At 36.9% G+C, this 16,982-nt stretch overlaps 1 pseudogene; it reads left to right on the top strand.

Annotated features, from left to right (window-relative positions):
• LOC123819917 overlaps window positions 1–15,923 on the top strand; it is a 193,832-nt pseudogene extending 177,909 nt beyond the window's left edge.
• Window positions 15,924–16,982: the final 1,059 nt, after the last annotated feature.

Here is a 16,982-nt window from a genome sequence, read left to right as displayed (position 1 = left end):
GTGAATACAAAGGCCTAGGATGTTATTTTACATCACAACTGCCAAATGTATAAATACTGTACACTTAGGCTATATTAAACTCATAAAAATTTCTTTTTTCACCAATAACTCAGCCACTGTTACATTTTTAATTTATAGACTTTTAAATATTTTTAACTTTTTGATGCTCTTGTGATAATACTACAATAGTCTTTAAAGCTTAGTAGACTTCTTGCCTGTTGACAGTATTTGATGGTAGTCAGTTCATAAGCCAAAGCCACAGCCTCAGGGTTTTTTTCTTGACAAACTTTTTAATTTGCTATATTTCTCATTTTTTTTCAACCTCTCACCTGTAGACTGAGTGATGATCACGTTGGGCTCACGAGCTTCTATGGGAGATGCATTTTCAGTCTTCTGTTTTTCTAAGTTGTCTGTTCAGTTGAAACTATTTGCTGGTCATCATTTCAACCACTTAAATATTTTAATAGTAAGTTGGGAAGCCATATTCTTAATCATTCCTGTCTCAATTTTAATTGAATTTTATTTCTTAATGAATTTCTAAATTTTATCTTTTACTATTTGTGGTGGAGAATGAGTGCCTCCCAACTTTACATACCTCCAAATTTATGAACACTCTCTAATCCCTTTCATTCATCCTTACAAATCAGGATATTCTTTTCTCAGGTTATATTTTTGCACAGTATTTTATGAAATTTAGCCAACATCAATCTACACACACTACTAATATTTAGTTTTCCAATGCCTGTCCCTAGAGACACATACACGTCCATTAGTTACATTCTCTGCCTTCCCTGCCATCAGAGATTTGCCAAATAAAGGACCATGGCAAAACACAGAATGTCATACTTCCAAATTCTGATAATAGTTTTGTCTTCCACATCCATCAATAAGACAATATCTTATGATTTTTTGTTATGGCAGTATCCTAATTTGAGGTCCAATTAACCACCGTAAGTACTCAGTGGCTTAAAACAGTAAGCAAATAAAAACAAGTTTACTTCTCTCTCACGTTTTATGTCCATTGCAGGTCAGCCAGGCCCTCTGCTCTGTATGGTCTTCACTCTTGATTACAGGGTCATCACTATCTAGCTTCCTGTCAGTTGCTGTAGTGAAGTAAAATTACAGAGTTTCACACAATGGAAGTCAGATTCTCTGACCTGAAAGTGAATTATCTCTTTCTCATTCACAGTACACTGGTCAATATGAGCCACATGGCTCCCCCTACAACAGGGCCAGGAAGTCCAATCCTACTATTGGTTGAATAGCACTAGTGACCACCTCACCCACTACAATCTAATCTCCACACTACAGCCAGTGAACTGTTTACATTATGTCAGATATGGAATCACTGTTCAAAAACCTCCAATGGCTTCCCACCCCAGTCAGTAAAAGAGTCAAAGTTCATACAACAGCCTCCAGACCCTCCATCATTTGGCTACTTGCTCTCTCCACTGGATCTCCCACACTTTCCCCTTCTCTCATTCTGCTCCAGCCACACAGGCTCCTTGTTACTCTTTGTACATGTCAAGCTTCCAAGTGACTCAGGCTTTGCACTTGCTATTCCTTTTGCCTAGAAGTTTCTTTCCACAGATATTTTCATGGCTTACTACTTTACTAGTTTCACATGTCCACTCAAATGTCACCTTATCGGAGAAACCTTCCTTGACAATCCCATATAAAATGATTCCCCCTTTGACTGACATTATCCTCTAACCTCCTTGCTCTGCTCCGTTTTTCTTTATTGCTGAGTACTGACTGAAATAATAGTATATATGTGTGTATTGTCTGTGTTCCCCAGAAAATATAAGGTTCTTAAAAGAAAGACTTTTGCCTGTGTTATTTACTATAAAATCTTTCAAGCCTAGTGTGAGCCTATCACCTAGTAGATGCTCAATAAATACTTCATGAATGGATCAATAAACACAGTGCTGGTTCCAATATAGCAAAACACTGAGACACAATATACCAGAAGAAGTATCAGATTTTTGAAGATAAAAAAGGGGGGGGAGATGAAAAGAAAGTTAACAAAAACACATTTTTCTTCACACCAATCCCTTCTACAATTTGTCTGTGTTTACAAGGGGATCAGTATTTAAGAGGATGTGATATACTGAGGAAAATGTTTGGACTTAAATTTCTTCCCTCTCTTCATTTTCTTGCTGTAACTCTCAAACATCCATTGGTTTTAAAATATATCATGCTTATATTATTAGCACTGAAAAAGTATGATTACAGAAAATGGAATTCTACACAGCAGAGAGAAAGAAGGAGCTCCTACCCTTTGCGACAACATGGTTGGAACTGGAGAGTATTATGCTAAGTGAAATAAGCCAGGCAGGGAAAGACAAATACCATATGATCTAACCTTTAACTGGAACATAATCAACAAAAGAAAAAAGCAAACAAAATATAACCAGAGACATTGAAATTAATAACAATCTAACAATAGCCAGAGGGGAAGGGGAGAGAACAGTGGGGAGAAGGGTTTTCAAAAACTACTGTAAAGGACACAAGGATAAAACCAAAGGGGAGGGTGGAAGCAAGGGAGGGAGGGAGGTTTGGCTAGGGTGGCAGGGAGTGGTAGGGGGAAATGCAGACAACTGTAATTGAACAGCACTAAAGTAATTTTTTTTAAGTATAAGGAGATTTAGATTAAAAAGTCATCAATTTTTCTCACACACCAAGTGGCATTTTCTCAATTCAACAAAATTGGAAGCTAAGTCACAGAGCAATGTAATTAATTACCTAGATCACAGAAATTATGAGCAGCAGGACTAAGACTGCTACTAGAGTTTCTGACCCTGGTTTATTGGTACTTTTTCTGCCCTATAGTCCCCACATATTAAGTCTCATTCTAAATTCAGCTGGAAGCAGGATTAGGTAATTTATTCCTGACAACAGAACTTGCATTTGAAAAAACCAAAAACATACTCTAAAATAATAGATAAAAATATTTCACATAACCATAAATGTCAAATGCAAAAAATATACATAGAATAGGAATTGGGAGAACGTTTGTAAGTAAATATTTTATATCTTGTATTTCCTAAGAGAGTAAAAATGACAACAGTTTAGTTTATTGCTCATCTTACTTTTTCCTTGACAACAAAACTGAGTTTCTGCTGGGCCAAAAACTGACCTTAAGTATATATGCAAATAAAGACTTAGAAACTGGTCCAGTGTCTTCCTAGCAGCTTAATTAACAAACCCCACTCAAGTAATCTTTCAAGACACTAATTTTCAAAATCATTTTTTTCTTAGTATTCAAAAAATACATAAATTTAGGCTTAAAAATTCAGTTTGTACACCATGGTCAAATGGGATTTATCTCAAGTAGGCAAGGCTGGATTAATATTTAAAAGTAAATTAACACAATCCATCATATCAACAGACTAAAACAAAAGTCACATGATCATGTCAATAGATGCAGAAAATAGTGACAAAATTCAACACCCACTCATGATAAAATCTCTCAGTAAACTAGGAATAGATGGGAACTCTCTCAACTTGATAAAGACTACAAATAACCTACAGTTAAAATATTTAATAATGAGAAACTCAAAGTTTTCCCACTAAAATCAGGTAGAAGGCAAAGATGTCTCCTTCCACAACTCCTTTTCATCATCATACTAGTAATCCTTGCTAATATATTAAGGCAAGAAAAGGAAATAAAAAGTTTACAGAGTGGGAAGAAAGATATAAAAGTGATTCAAAAATTATTTGGAGAGCTAAATGACCCAGAATAACCAACATAATATTGAAGGGGAAGAACAAAGTTAGAGAACTGACAATACCAGACTTACAATAAAGCTACAGTAATGGAGAAGGTGTGGTATGCACAAGAATAGACAGATCAGTGGAACAGAATAGAGAGCCAATAAAAAGACATCCATAAATATAGGCAAATGATCTTTGACAAAGGAGCAAAGGCAATACAGTGAAGAAAAGGCAGTTTCTTCAACAAATGGTGCCAAAGTGTAGACACAGGTCTTACACCCTTCACAAAATTAATTAAAAATAGATCATAGACTTAAACATAAAACTATAAAAGTGAAAACTATAGCATGAGAGAAAACCTAGATGACCTTGGGTATGTTGATGCCTTTTCTGATATAACACAAAAGATACAATCTGTGAAAAAGGAATTGATAAACTAGACTTCATTCAAATTAAAAAAATCCTGTTCTGTAAAAGAGAATATCAAGGAAATCAGAATACACCCACATTTTGGTAGAAAATATTTGCAAAAGACACATCTGATAAAAGGAGCATTATAAAAAATATACAAAAATCCTTAAAACTCAACAATAAGAAAACAAACAACCCAACTTAAAAATGAGCAAAAGACCTTAGCAGACACATCATTGAAGATATACAGATGGCAAGTAAGCACATAAAAAGATGTTCCACATTGTATGTCAAAGGAAAATGCAAAATAAAACAATGAGATACCACTATGCACACACAAAAATGGGCGCAATCTGGAACATTGAGAACTCCAAATGCTGGTGAGCATGCAGAGCATTAACAACTCTTACACACTGCTGGTAGGAATGCAAAATGGTACAGGTGTTCTGGAAAATAGTTTGGCGGTTTCTTACAAAACTAATATCCTCTTACCATATGATCCAGCAATCGTGTTCCATGGTATTTACCAAAAGGATGAAAACTTATATCCACACAAAAACCTGTACATGAATGTTTATAGCAACTTCCTTCATAATTTCTAAAACTTGGAAGAAACCAAGATAGTCTTCACCAGGTAAATGGCTACATTGGGTTATGTCCAGACAATGGAATATTATTCAGTGCCAAAAAGACATAAGCTATGAAGCCACAAAAAGATATAGGGAAACTATAATGCATATTACTAAGTGAAAGAAGTCAACTGAAAAGGCAACATACTGTTTGATTCTAACTATATGACATTGTGGAAATGGCAAAACTATGCAGACAATAAAAATATCAGTGGTTGTCAGGTTGGGGGTGGTGAATAGGCTGATAGAGAGGAATCTTAGGGCAGTGAAACACTCTGTATAATACCATAATGAGGGATATATATTATTAAATATTTGTCCAAACCGATAGAATGTATAACTCCAAAAGTACACCATAAGATGAACTATAAACTCTGGGTACTAATAATGTGTCAATATAGCTTCCTTTGTAAAAAAAAAAAAAGTACCATTCTCACCAGAATGTTGGCATTTTGGGGAAGCTATGCATGTGTGAGTATAAGCATATATGGAAAATCTCTGTACACTCCTCTAAATTGTGTTGTAGATCTTGAAATGCTCTAAAATTATCTTTAAAAATAGTTATTTTATAAAAATTTAACCTGTAGATTAGTAAAAATTTTATTGCATAATATATTTTTCAATATTATAAATAACATATCATGGACACCCAATGACAGCAGCATACACAATGTCCAATGTGCACGTAGAACATTCTCAGAGGCTGTTCATATTTGAGCTGGATAATAAGCCTTAATGTATATAAGAGGATTGAAATGATGCAAAGTTTGACCACAATAAAACTAAATAAGAAATCAATAGCAGAAATATTGGGCAATTCATAAATGCATGGAAATTAAGCAATGGACTCCTAGCTAACCATAGGTCAAGAAGAAATCACAAGAGTAATTAGAAAACACTCTGAGATGAAAAAAATAAAAGCACAGCATGCCAAAACTTAAGGGATGTAGATAAAGCAGTACTCAGAAGTTGCATATGCAGTTGCCACAGGTTTTGAGCTAATGATAACTAAATCATGAGAATACCTTGTTGCTACTAGCTGTTCCCTCAACATAGACATGGACCATCTCAAGGTGCCCTATTCAAAGGAGCCCATTACCAGCTAATGACTTGAACCACTTCTTACCTCCATCCCCTGAGCACTTGCAAACTGTTGATCTTGCAGATCATTTTGCAGACAAAAAATCTGAAGTAGAGACAGAATGACACTGTGTAATGTCTCAGAGATGAGTAGTGACAGAGCCTGTGTGCAAAGCCAGGCTCTGGGTGCCCTTTGCATCAAACCATGCTTAAAAAGTCACATTTCACATATACACTGCTGCCAACTGATGACTTTGGTAATATTATTAATGAAGTAGAATAGCACTGATTAACTATGTTTATTTCCACATCATACTCATAGATAAAACTGTGAAGAAACTCAAGTTAGATATAACTCATGTTCAACTTTGCAAGGTTAATAAGTCACAATAAGTTTTCTCCTTGTAGGATATCATCATTTGCTTGACTTCACAAGTTGCTTCTCATCAATATTGTCCCTTGGGATAAATACTTGCTAAATTCATGAGTGTATGAAGTGATATTGATAACATGTGTCCTGAAATTTGTCTGACTGGTCTTTTGAAAAGTAGTGTCTGGAGTTGATTATCCAGTGCCATGCCTGCTTAAAGACTGTAGTACATGTCTCCTTTCATTGTTAAGTAGGACAACTGTGTCTTGAGCATGTACAAGGAATGCAATCCTAAAACCCATCCAGTTCCTTGCTTTCTTTTATAGAATATAGCCACTGATACCTGCCATACAGAGGTATATCCTTCTTCTTCAAGGAAGGCTCAGAGGACTTGTAATAAGCTTAGATCCTGTTCAAATCAGGAAAATGCTATTTTGTCTCACCCATATAAGAAGAAGAGTAAACGGAAACTTTGAGGAGGTTGATGTCAGTCCTTCCAGAGTAACCTACCATGGGGCTCCTATTGCTGCTTTCTGCACAAATGCCACAGATGTCTTCTCTACGGGATATTTGTAAGATCAAAAAAGTATTGATTTTTGCTTTGCCCATGAAAGATAAACAGTTGCTGCAATTTCCCTCACACAGTAAACAACTAGAAAACTGAACAAAACACATTAAATAATTGTTTTCAAAGATTGGACATGGGTAGTGCAGGACAGCAATCCCTAAAAAAAGGAAGACAAACAAGGTGAGCCCAAAGAATGTGCCTCCTTATTGCCTGAAGAATGTCTCAGGCTACAGCACAAACAGGGAGAACCCAAAGGAACCCAGTGACCTTGTTGAGTTGAGGAAACAGCGGTGACTAGATTTTGTGAGGCAGGCCCACGGAAAGGAGAAAACTGCAGGGAGAGTGCAAGCTCCCCTTGAAGATTTACATGATGGCTAATCTGTGAACATGAGATAAAAAACTACCTGATGCCAGGGTAGGAACAATGGAGAAGCAATAGGAAGAACAATTTACAGAGCTTGTATCAAACTCTAAGGATAATTCACTTTTGAATCAGCTAGGCTTGAAAGACTTTCTGATATAAGAAGCATTGAGAGAATCCTCAAGAGTGTATCACCCTAGTGTGGGGACAGAAGCCCTAGATTAGAGGTCACTTTGGGAATACCCCAAGAAACTTAAAAACAATTTTCAAAAAGATCTAACTTTCCAAACAGAAAAAAATGCAACCACAGTCCAATGCCCTTTGAAGGTACACAGCAAAAAATGACGTAAAATTCACAATAAACAAAAACCAATTGTATTCTCTTACTAGCAACAAATAATTGGAATTGTAAATAAAATGTTTCCATAAATCACTTATAAAACATCAAAAATATAAAATATTTTGGGATATAGTTTTAAAATACATACAAGATCTATTCACTACAAACTGGAAAACATTACTGAAAGAAAAGTTAAATAAAACTGAGATAAGTAGAGAGACATGTTTCCATGTTGCTGGAATAGATGTCTTAATATTTTTAAGAGGTCAGTTCTTCCCAGACTGATGCATAGATTCAGCACAATCCCAAACAATGTTACAGCTAGCCTTGTAGAAACTGACACTATAATTCTCAAGTTTATGTAGACATGCAAAAAACGTGAAAAAAAGTACTTTGAAAAAGAAGAACAAAATTAGAACACTCACACTATCTGATTTTAAGAACTATTGTAAAACCATAGTGGGTAAGAGGGAGAGGTTTTGGGAACAAAAAAGACATACCTAAGTAGCAATGGAACACAAGAGAGCCCAGGAGTCGATCCATTGTCCAGGAACTGACCACACACGTACCAAAGTAATCCAATGGTTACAGGTACTCTTTTCATCCATGTGAAAACAAACAGAGATCCTTATATTGCACAGTATACAAAAATAATTTACCTCTTTAAAATCAATAAATAATTTTTAAAAAACTTGGACTACATCATAGACCTAAATATAAAATCCAAAATTATAAAACCTTTAAAAGCCCCAAATCTTTGAAGTTTTGGGTAACACAATGATTTCTTGTATAAAATGCAGAAAGCATAAACTGTTAAAAAATGAGAAACTGGCATTCACCAAAACTTTAACTTTCTTTTCTTTGAATAATTCAGTTAGAAAAATATATATGTATATATATTTTAAAACATCTTTTTATTACATAGTGAGCAGTTTTATTTTTCTTTTACAATTTTATTTTACTAATTGTTTTAAATTTAATTTTTATTATTTATGCTGCTATAATTTTTTCCACTTTTTCTCCATTTCTCCACTTCCACCCAGCCCTACCTTTTCCCCTCCCCAAGCCAATCCCCATATTGTTGTCCATGTCTATGGGTTGAACATAAATGTTCTTTGGTTAATCCCTTCACCATCTTTCATCTTATCCCCCTCCTTCCTTTCTGGCTGTTGTCAGTCTGTTTTATGCACCTAAACTTCTGTTACTAATTTGTTTATTAATTTATTGTGTTTATTACACTCCACATACAAGTGAGATCATGTGGTATTTTTCTTTCACTGACTGGCTTAATTCACGTAGCATAAGTTTCTCCAGGTCCATCTGCATTGTTGCAAAATCTTAGGATTTCTTCTTTGTTACTGCTGCATAATATTCTATTGTGTACATGTACCACAGCTTGTCTATCCACTCATGTACTGATGAGCATTCAGGCTATTTCCAAATCTTGGCTATTGTATATAGTGCTGCTATAAATATAGGGGTGTATATATTTTTATTGGTGTTTCAGGATCCTTGGGCCATATTTGCAGAGGTGAAAAAGAAAGCATAGGTAGTAAAATCTCAGATATTCAACATAGAAATATTTTTGCTAATATTATCACCTAAGGAACTTGAAACATAGCAGAAAATAAACAAATGGGACTACATCAAATTAAAAATCTTCTGTACAGCTAAAAAAACCATCAGCAAGACAATAGGGAATCCACTGTATGGGAGAACATTTTTACCAATGATACATCTGATGAAGGTTTAATCTCCAAAATATGCAAAGAACTAATACAAATCAATGCCAAAAAGACAATAAGACAATTAAGAAATGGGCAAAAGGCCTGAATAGACACTTCTCCAAAGAAGATATACAGAGAGCCCATAGTTCTATGAAAAAATGCTCAACATCACTAATCATCAGAGAAATGTAAATTAAAACCTCAGTGAGATATCACCTTACACCTGTAAGAATGGATCCCATCAATAAGTCAACAAAGAATGAGTGTTGGTGAGGATGTGGAGAAAAGGGAACCTTCGGGTGCCCTGTTGGTGGGAATGCAGTCTGGTGCAACCACCATGGAAAACAATATGGAGTAACTTTAAAAACTTAAAAACCTCTCAACATAATAAGAAAACAAGTTACACAATTTTTTAAAATGCAGAGGTTTGAATAGGCACTTAAAAAGAAGACTATGCACATGCATGAAAAGCTTCAAAAATGTTTTAGTCATTAGGTAAATACAAATTAAAATGACCATAGATAACACTATATAACTACTAGAAAAGCTAACATTTAAAATTTGTCATCCTTACCTAAGGACATGCTTGTTGATTTTAAAGAGAGGGGAAGAGAGGCAGAGAGAAAGGGACAGAAACATTGATGGAAGAGAGAAACATCTATTGGTTGCCTCTTGCACACTCCCTGACTGGGGACTGAACCTGTAACCTAGGCATGTGCCCTAACAGAGAATCAAACCCATGCCCTTTTGGTTTATGGGACACACTACAGTCAACTGATTCACACTGGCCAGGGATAGAACAGCTAATATTTAAAAGACTGATTTGACAAAGTGACTGTGAAAATGTAGAACAATTGGAAAACTCAAGCAATGTTGGTGGAAATTAAATATATTGCACCTATTATAAAAATCAGTTTTTAAAATTCTCATAATATTAAATAATTATATGACTCAGCATTCCCATTCTAGATGTTTAACCAAGAGAAATAAAGCAATAGATGATCACACGAAGACCTGCACACAAATGTTTATAGTAGTATTATTTCTAATAACTAAAAATGTGAAATAACCCAATGTCCTTCAACTGGTGAATTGATAAATGAACTACAATACATACTTACAATGAATACTGTTCAGCAATAAAAAGAAAAATCACTGATACACACAACAATATGCATGTACCTCAAAAGCATTATTTTATGTGAAAGAACCCAAACTAAAAGATGCATACCGTATGCTATTATTTTGGACATCCAATGACATTCTGAAAATGACAAAATTATCAAAACAGTGGTTTCAAGGGACTAGGCATGGGAATAAAAGATTGGTTACAAAGTACCACAGCAAGGGAGATTTGGGGGTGAATGAAGCCAATATCTTAATAATGGTGGTTACATGAATGTGTACATTTACCCAAACAAATCAAATTGTACATTTTGATAGATTTTAGCATGAGTAAATTACACTCAGATAAAAAGAGTGTCTAATGGAGTTTTGTGAAAGATGGGTAAAAATGAAATCTAGAATATAATATATGAGTTAAGAAACACACTTTATTGGGCAACCTTTTAAGTCAAGGGGTTTCAAGGTAAGGCACAGTCATTCGGGAGATAAGACCCTGCTAGACATGCAGTGGATCTGTGTCCAAAAGGGGAAACTGTTCTGCTCCCTTCATACGAGACAAGTACAGGAATATACACAGGTTAGGAGGAGGGTATCAAGGTATTTGGGTGTAGAGCAGTCTTGGTATAGATTTTGGCTGTTTAGAGAAACTGATGGTAATACCAACCACCCAGTACACAGAAAACTTGGCTCCAAAGAAAGTTGCACCCATCTTCCTAGGGATAAAAGGTTTCTGTCCTGTCAGAAACAACTCAGGGGCAAGCTCCTCTCCCTCAGCAAAGGGCACAAGATTGTTTCTAAGATGCAACCCAGACTGAGCTTCCAGAGTCAATCTAATCCTGTACATTGAATGTGAGGCTTTTTAATACCTTGTTGATGAAATCGCTCACCCTCATGCAGGTTCTGAGTAAACTGAGAAATAAGATAGATCGTTAAGGACAATGGAAGGTTAAATTATGACTATTCATAGTTGCTAAGGACTATGTGGAAGAGACAGCTTAGAATATAGCCATATGTGTTTCCTAATATTGAACTTCTGAATTAAATAGATTTTCCCACCCCGTTGGAAGCAATTCTGGACCTAGTAATACTACCCACAACGGGGCTGACTGGCAGCACTGAGGAGTGGAGGAGGATTCATGTCCTCTGTGACCACACCCAATCATCAGACAGAGGGGGAGCTGGACCTCACACATTTGTCCTTTTCTGTCCAATTTTACCAGTCTGAGAAATTATTATACATTCCCTGGGGCAAAGGTAGTAAAAGATGGAGGAAGGTCAGGAGTAATATACAGATTGAGCTCACTTTCCATTCAGGTGGCTTCAGAAACGAGAAACAATCATTTCATACCAAGAGTATTTACCTCATTACTAATCTTTATTAAATTATCCTATACCACAGGAGCTCATTTGCTAGACCAATTTTATATGTATCAATCATATGTGCATATAAATGTATATACGCACTTCATATGTATAAATCACATGGGTTTAAAGTTTAAATCCAGCCAACTCTGTGTCTACACAGATAACATGTTTCTTAATAAAAGAGTTCACTCAGCCCTGTGGCACACCTGTATGCAGGCTCTGATCATCCTTCCATAGGAAGTCTCAGCCACAGACTTTTGCCTCCAGTGATAGTATCTTGGCTCCTTATCACCGTGACTTTGGTGCTTGAGGTCACCTTTTAACGACCTGATCAAAACTAGAAGGTAGTTACACTGTGTAGTCTTCAGTGTGCCGGGAGGGTAGAGGCTAACGGCAGAGCTAGAGCTAAGGGAATTAAGAAAGGCCTATGTGTATATCTTTGTCCCAGGCAATGGAGAATGACAGAAAGCAAGGATATATACTTTAAAAATAAATAAAAGTTGTAATGTACAGGCATTTAGAAACAGGCAACTGATTTTTGAGTTGGCAATTATAACACTAGATTTTTCATCCTGTAGTTCTTTCAGAACTACCATTCCTCTCAAATTAATACTCTCAAATCTGCTCTCTCTTTTATAACTTCAACTCTTGCTCCCTCACCATTTGGGAATTAAATTGTCTCTCAGACTACCTATAAGCTTTTAGGTGCTTCCCTAGGATGTCAAAACACATGTCTAATTTTCCTGAAACATAAAGATTTCTTTCCCACTTCTCTACACCTTGGAGGTTAGTAAAACAGCTCTACAACTCTGGGGGGAAATGACATTTGCATTCCAGTATGGGTGTTTCCTTGAAGTCGTGGGCAAAAGCTCAACTATGAATTGGTAACAGAATAATATTTTTTTAATTAAAGATTCAAGGTTAGAAGAAGATGTCATCTGTTTTTCTACTGTAAGTAATCATAGGGACAAGATTTATATTAGTATCAGTAAGATAGCTTTCCTGTTTCTAATTAACTGACTTATTTAGGTAACTATTGTAAAGATGATTCACCAAGAACTACAGGGGGAAAAAACCCCTCATATTCCAAGATCACTCAATGAATAAAATCGGCAAGACAAACTTTCATCAATTAAAAAATTATGTCTCAATATAAAACATCAGTACTGCTGTGAAAGTCACATCATGTTCAGCAGTTCTTAAAATGGTCACAACTTAACAGACCTAAAGATGGAAGATTTTGAGGGCGCCTTCTGTCCATCCTCCGTCTCCAGTTAGGACCTTCAACAACAACCCTGGCAGCTGTTAAGCAATAGAGAGACTATAGTCCATAGCCCCCAACCTATTGTGTTAAAAAAGACATAGTTAGAAAATGTTATCTCACTAATATTTAACCTTTTCTATTATCTAGTAACTGTCTTAGATTTGTCTTCTAAAAAAACAAAGATTAATTCAGCCCTTTCACTAACATAACTGGTGTCCTGCCTCTTAAGTGCTGTCTTCTCCAGGCCAACTACTCTTCATTTCTTTCACTGCCCCAGAGATTCAAATGGGAGAGTCATCTTCAACCTGATTGCTTCCTTCAAATCAATAAATGTTTTCATATTTTATAAGTCTCTTGGAAAAAAGAACTTTTTTCCCAAAAATTTAGTTTCTCTGAAATTATTCCATTTCATCTTATCACTTTAATTTTATTTCTCTAAGGTTCCAAGGTTTAAGTGAAGTAGACATCTGTTTATCTGGCATTACTCACTAATTTTTCTCTTTATTTGGGGAATAACCATTCCAATTTTATTTTCCCTTGAGAATACAACACTACCATACTCTAACTCAATACCATTCAGATTTTACAGACATAGACATAAACATAGATAGATCTAGATATATAGACCTACATCTACATATATACACAGAGATCTTCATATATATATATATATATATATATATCCTTTTATATAGCTATACATCTGCAGATATATAGATATATAGATGCTTCTGGCATACAGAACTAGATTTATCTTACTTTTTTATTTATAACATTATGTCATTAATATATTAGCATCAGTTCAAATTTGTCCTCTTTTTATGTTTGTTTTATTTCATTTCCCCCCTAAAAGTAAGCCATTTTTCATGCTTGTGCTTCAGATCCACATCCCACAAATTTTATTTTTATGTGTATGCATATCAGTGTATAATATCTAGCAACGCTTTGTATATGTTTTATTTATCTGCATAAACAGCATCGAGCTATATAGCCATTCCATTTATTGTTAATAATATTTTGATCTATTTATATTAATCTATGTATGACTAGTTAATTTCTCTGGAATCCTGTGTACTAGGCCCTCATAAAATATTTTACACTTTGTTTTCCTATCTATTTATTCCTAGTTCATTTTCATCACTTTGCTATCCCCAGCAAACATGTTCATATGTGTTACTTTGTGGACCTGGACAAGACATTGTCTGAAGCATACACTTAAGTGTGCAATTGCTGGACCTTATAACATGCACATACTTGATTTCTCTCAATACCGCCAAATTCTTCCTCAAAATCACCACACCATGTTATCTTCTGCAAAAGTGCAGGGAGGTTCCCATGTCCCTATATCCTCCCTACCCCTTGGTTAATCTCATCTTGTCATTCTTTCTTCCCCACTGGTCACATATTAGTCATTGAAATCATTCTCATAATTTGAGCTTTGCTTTCTAATTTGTTTGTCTGGACTCTGATTCCATTTTGTTCCCTCAGAAAGTGATTGTCCCCATCCAGTCTCAGGTCAAGACTGACAGCCTGTATTATTTCTTACTTAATTCCTCTTGAAATTCATTACTATCTTTTCAAGGAAAGAGAGGAACAACTGTATAAATGGTGCAATTTCCATGACAGCATTTCCTAAAAACCTATGAAAATAGATCTTCATACCTCTCAAACTCTTGCTCACAGCATTTTTCTGTAAATAATCTGTTATGAGTCATCATTTTTTATTGAATGATTTTCTCACACCTCATTTCCTTCATTGTACATAATGCTATTTGACCATGTGTAACATAAATTCCCCTAGCAAAGAAAAATAAAAGCATCAGGAAAAATTAATTTTATTTTTCCAGCAATCATTTTGCCACTGCTTACATAGCAGATGCGTATAAGGGTCCCATTATCCTCAGCCTGTCTGGGGGCCCAGGGCACGTTCCCCTTTTACCTTGGAAGTGAAACAAAGGAAATAGCCCATCTTGTTAAACACTCATTAAGATTCTGCTCTCTATGTGATGGGCTTCCTACAATTGTGACATAAAGTGCCAATTGAAACCAGCCCTGTCATAGAGACTTTTACAAAATATGAACAGTGCTAAATACCTTAAAGTGGATCGATTTCCACTGAAAGTGTTTTAACCTCCTTTTAGGTCAAGAAATAGCAATTTTCCGAGCTTCACTATAACCTGAGAATTAATCCTAAGAGGCAGGTGTGCACTGCATACCTCATTTGTTCCATGAAATTCATTGAAATGCCTGTGTATAGGACCATCCTTGTAGCCCCTCTCCCTCCTGGCAGACTGGGGCGTGGTTCTCAATGGCAATGGGATGATGACTCTTTGAGGGTTTTCTCTCACACTAGAGACTACTAGTCAGTTACTTCCTGTAAAAACAAAATTCAGTTAGACTCAAGGGCAACATAAGATGTGAGCCCTTTTTACTACCCCTGCTTGCTTGTGGGCAACTGGAACACATGGTATGGGGAGCAGGACCAGACAGCACACCTGTGGTGATTCTCAGGTGGCTACCCAGCCCTCATGGACAGTATGAAGAAGCTCAGAAATAACAAGGAGTATCTGGAGTTCTGAAAGGAGCACAGCCAGATGTTGCTGTCCGGGAGAAACCAGATGCTCCTCGAGTTCAGCTTCTGGAATGAACCACAGCCCAGAGCAGGTCCCATCTATGAGCTGAGGACATACAAGCTTAAGCCAGGAACCATGATCAAGTCGGGTAACAACTGGGTTCTGGCCAACAAGTACCAGCAGGAGAACTAGGAGGCAGTGGCGGCTTCTTCTCACAGATTGGAGAGTTCCGTGTTGTGCACCATCTCTGGGCCTATAAAGACCTGCAGTCTCAGGAAGAGACTAGAAATGCTGCTTGGGGGAAGAGGGATTGGGACCAAAATGTCTACTACACAGTCCCCCTGGTGTGACACATGGATCATGATCCCTTTGAAAATCTCGCCTCTTCAATGATGTTGCTGCTGCCTCCACCTCATTCCCCTTCTCCCTCAGGGCAGCCACGAACAGAGGAGCTCTCAGTCCCACTGTCTTGGTTCTCTCTCAGATCTGGGAGGATCTGGGGGCTAGTGCTCAGCTCAGACAGTGGGGAGCTGAAGGATGACAGGGTTCTGAGAACTTCTAACTCTGCTCAGAGACTTCCCACCTTCCCCACCCACTCCTTCCCCTGTGCTGGAAGCAGTCTTTAATTTCTCTGAATGAAGAACAGCAACCTTTTATGTCTTCCCTGTAAGATTCCTCATCTGAAGCCCACCAGTCCCCAACTATTACCGTGGAAAACCTCAGTTTGGCTTTAGTTGCTCGAAATGTAGTGTGTCTAGTGGTTAGAGGTGAGGTGAGAAGGGAAGAGGTGAAACCAGACCAGGCTCTCAGGAATTTCCTGGTCTCTACTGGGCCACCCACTTGCTGAACAGTCTGAACCAAATCCCTGCTGCTAGGAAAAAGCCTAGAATTGCCACAAGAAGTAAAGGAAAACTGTCAATTAGCAAAGGCAGCAGTAGGTCCACCTAATTCACCTAGAAAGTCTGGGAAAGGGGAGCTGGAAAAGTTCTAGGGATCAGGAATCAGGATGGAAAAGGAACAAGAATCCAGAACCAGGAACCCTGAAGGTAGAACATAGAATTCAGAACTTGGGTTTGAACTGCAAAATTTGGAATACAGAATGGGAAAGATAGAACAGACAGGGTTTTTCCGTCTTCTGTCAGGAAGACCACTTGGGAGGGGTTCCTAATATAAGATACTTGGAAAGAAGCTCATCTGTTTCCTCCTGCATAATGAATGTATAGTTCCAGCCCTTCTGTGCAGGGAGAGTCTCACACCTTCCCTTTCCCTTCCTGTAGGCAAAGATATGGGCCTGAGCCTGTATTTCCTTCACCCTGCATCTTTTTTGTCCCTCTTCACATTCGATCAGCCCAACCCTCATTCTACGGGGCCACTCAAAATGCAGAGTGGGGTCAGTGACTTTGGGGGCCTCCTCAGTGACCCCCACAATTCATGGTCCCATGGGTATATTTA

This window comes from Phyllostomus hastatus, unplaced genomic scaffold, assembly GCF_019186645.2.
Source record: "Phyllostomus hastatus isolate PE091 unplaced genomic scaffold, TTU_PhHast_1.1 phas_contig_34, whole genome shotgun sequence".
NCBI classification, from domain to species: Eukaryota; Metazoa; Chordata; class Mammalia; order Chiroptera; family Phyllostomidae; genus Phyllostomus; species Phyllostomus hastatus.
Note: the sequence above shows the minus strand (reverse complement) of the source record. Positions and strands in the feature narration are given on the sequence as shown.